Genomic DNA, 4,098 nt, shown 5'->3' with positions numbered 1-4,098 from the left:
GGTCTTCAGATCTTGTAACATTTGTGTCTGATGGTCGGCGCTTCACTCTCTCTCGGGTGGCCTTGGTGCCGACTGTTGCGGTTGTGTTTGGTGTCTTGCAGTGGGGTGCGTGGATGATGGAATGCAGCGGCATTCATCTTCTTCGACCTAGTCGAATGAAGTGGACAACGCTGGGATCTAGCGGACACGAGGAAGAACCCCGGACGACATGTCACAAAATCTCGGTCTCGTCGCTTGCGACGGTCGGGTTCATCGGCTCGAAAAACACCATTGTATGCAAAGGTGCTCCTCTAGATCTTGGTATGAAGGCGGTTCCCCTCTTTCTTCGACGTTACCTCAGCGGCGAAGGAGGACGATGGTGGGCGACGTTTGGGCGTGGCACAAGATTCTGCCGAAGTGAAATTATAGTTTTAGTTCTTGTGAAGTCTTTGATGCAATACTGCAAGACATCTATGTGTGTCTTCTTTGATGACCACATGTCTTTGTAATACGTTTGTCTAATGAAATATATGTGGTTATTTCTAAAAAACCATTATATTCCAAGATTGATTTATCGAGATAAATCTTGGGGTCATGTTTGTCACATTTTGTTGCAAGAAAAATAGATCACATCTATTCCAAGATTTATGGAGATAATTTTTTTTTCATTTTCTTATTTCATACCTTTTGACGTCGTCAAACAATATTTTACTTGAGAGATATTTTCTCATCCATCCGGTTTGAAGATACTTCGATGTTAAAATACCTTCACTTTACATCCTCGATGACTTTTTTGTTGTTATAGAGAGCGTATTTGTTCCTAGCTATTGAATGATTTCGTGTGTGGTCGCACTCTTCTTTGATATCCTTGTTGGACAAGTTTTTGCTTGGTGGCTTTTGGTCGGAGATTTTTTTTCTCACAGCTTATCAAGTTTTTGGGGTGATGACAAACAGTTTCATGTCCTGGTGCATTTAATTAATTCCTCTTGAAATAGTAGGATGAAGAGGAGATATGGCGTGCGGTGTTTCAATGCCCAGACTCATCTGCACCCGCCCAAAAAACAAATCACAAAAAATAAAATAAAAATTCAAAAAATTCCAATTTTTTGTATGGTAGACAATTTATCACGTGAGGTTCGCTCCAAATTTTAGATCATTTGGACTTCTGAGAAGCTCTCAGCAAAAAAGACAAATTAGGTCAAAACAATGCATGAACAATAAACATTTTTACAGACCCCGAATTTGTCTTTTTTGCCGAGAGCTGCTCATATGTCCAAATGATTTTAAAACTAGAGCGGACCTCACGCATCAAATTATGTACCACACAATATTTTTTGCATTTTTTTGATTTTTCCTAGTATTTGTTTTGATTTTTTTGTCAGGGCGGGTGCAGCTGAGCCTGGGCTCACAAGTGGATTGCCAGGAGATGTGCCCTTCAATAGGGAAAAGGATTCCACAAAGAAACCGAGAACTAATGACGGGGTGGGGTTGAACATGAGATGAATGGTGGTTCTCAAAGGAGATCATCTACTTAGGGCCTGTTCGGTAGCTCTCCTCAGCCCCAAACTTCTCAACTCGAACATGCATGTGTGTGTGCATTGGGTGGTTACATGCATACCTGTACCCTTAATCCTATCCAATTGATTATAGATGAAGATTAACTAGTTCGTTAATTCTCGAAGAAAATGGGATGAACACTCATGACCTAGATAATATTCTGGCTAATCTGTTATCACCTCCAACAAACTAGATCGAAATATTGATCATTCTCCAACCAACAACATGAAAATAATTTAAAGCAAGTAAAAAGGGACAATCATAAGATGGTAAATTAAAGAAGAGCAAATGATCAAAGAAAACAAAGAACGTGTTTAGCTTTTCCTCCTCTATTCCTTGGACGCCGGGGCAAATTCTCCCCTCCAGACTTCACCGAAGAGCACATGGAATCACAGCCCCTCTGACTACCACTCTGGCAGCCAATGGCAGGGAGGGGAATCTCGATGCTTCCACTCTGGTTAGTACACTAGTAGAAAAGGGGGAATTTGTCCCGGTTCGTAAGGGCCTTTAGTCCCGGTTCATGAACCGGGACTAATGGGTCGTTACTAATACCTCCCCCCTTTAGTCCCGGTACAAACACAAACCGGGACAGATGTGCCTCCACGTGGCCGGTGCGCCGAGCCCAGGCAGGTGGGCCTTTGGTCCCGGTTGGTGGCATCAACCGGGACCAAAAGTCGATGTTTTTTTTTAAAAAAAAGTGGCTGCTTTAGGGGTTTTGGGGGTTATTTTTAGGTTTTTATTAGCTAGCTAATAGAGAGAAGTGTCCTCTCTTATATCTTCGTCCTTGGTTTACCAATGCTGCTGTTATGTTCATTTCACCCGCTGATATAATAACTCATGCATGCTCGCATCATACATCATCATATATAATAACAAGTCCTACTAATCATGCATCATCATACAACTTCTACTCGTTATTAATAATAAGTCATACGATCATCATTCTCATAGTCATCGAACACAACCCTACATAATTGTTCTTAGCACATGATCATCAGTATCAGGTAGGACCTAAACACCATTAAGGTAAAATAGCATAAAATAATATAGACCCTGATTCTCCATTATGAAGAATGGAGATCATCCTGTCTCCAATTCTTGCGCTTCGCTGCCTTTTGCTTGCAAGAAGCTCCTTACGACTGTCCATACATTTTTTCCATTCTTTGATTGTCATGTCTCCACTTCTTTTAGAAACCCGGTATGGACAGTTCAGATTCGTAGGAAGACCTGGTTGTATGTTCAAAACATGAAGGGTACCGTGCGTATACATCAGATGAGGCACACAATCATTCGGGATTATCTGTTGAAAAAGTAGTAATAACTTCGTAGTTAGCAATGATGTACTAGTTTTAGAAGTGTGCAAAAAGATGCACGGATGTCGTAATAGTAAAAACTCTTACCAGGGTATCTCCATGGTAGTTACCGTAGTTCAACACATGCACTAGTGGCACGTATTGACCATAATGTTGAGGAGTTCGATTGTAGACATTGTAATTCTCAAGATCAGTACAAAATGCGATCAGATGATTTTTCACCCTATAACTTAATTCGGAGCCATCGGTGCAGTGGGTTTTGTCTACCATCTTCCACACATTCTTTGAAGAATGAAAATAATCTGTTAATGGAAATAAGATGTCAACTATTTTGAAATAAACAATATAAATTACTTAATAACTATGTTAAGCTCACATGGGGGAAGAATTGGAGGTGTATCCACAAGGACCCAAATCGAAGGTCTCTCTTGCTCGATTGTAGGATCACCAAGATCCATGGTGACAAGCATACCCTCATCAAAACCATACATCTTGCAAAGTGCTTTCCAATTTTTGCAACCAAAATGGATTACACTCTCAGCATTGTACAGCTTTACTTGGAAATCCACACCATGATGGGTACTTAGGATAATTTTTTTGGTTTCCATACTTTCATGGTCTTCAAAACCCATCCTCTGTTGGGAAACGTAGTAATTTCAAAAAAAATTCCTACGCACACGAAAGATCATGGTGATGCATAGCAACGAGAGAGGAGAGTAATGTCCATGTACCCTTGTAGACCGTAAGCGGAAGCGTTATGACAATGCGGTTGATGTAGTCGTACGTCTTCACGATCCGACCGATCCAAGTACCGAACGTACGGCACCTCCGAGTTCAGCACACGTTCAGCTCGATGACGATCCCCGGACTCCGATCCAGCAAAGTGTCGGGGATGAGTTCCGTCAGCACGACGGCGTGGTGACGATGATGATGTTCTACCGGCGCAGGGCTTCGCCTAAACTCCGCGACGATATGACCGAGGTGGAATATGGTGGAGGGGGGCACCGCACAGGCTAAGGAACGATCACGTAGATCAACTTGTGTGTCATGGGGTGCCCCCCTGCCCCCGTATATAAAGGAGCAAAGGGGGAGGAGGCCGGCCCTAGGAGGGGGCGCGCCAAGTGTGGAGTCCTACTAGGACTCCCTAGTCCTAGTAGGATTCCACCTCCCTTGTTGGAGTAGGAGAAGGGGAAAGAGGGGGAGAGGAAGAAGGAAAGGGGGGCTGCGCCCCTTGTACAATTCGGACCAG

The sequence above is a fragment of the Triticum aestivum genome, chromosome 3B, assembly GCF_018294505.1.
Source record: "Triticum aestivum cultivar Chinese Spring chromosome 3B, IWGSC CS RefSeq v2.1, whole genome shotgun sequence".
NCBI lineage: Eukaryota > Viridiplantae > Streptophyta > Magnoliopsida > Poales > Poaceae > Triticum > Triticum aestivum.
The sequence above is the reverse complement of the archived record's forward strand: the minus strand, read 5'-3'. Positions refer to the sequence as shown.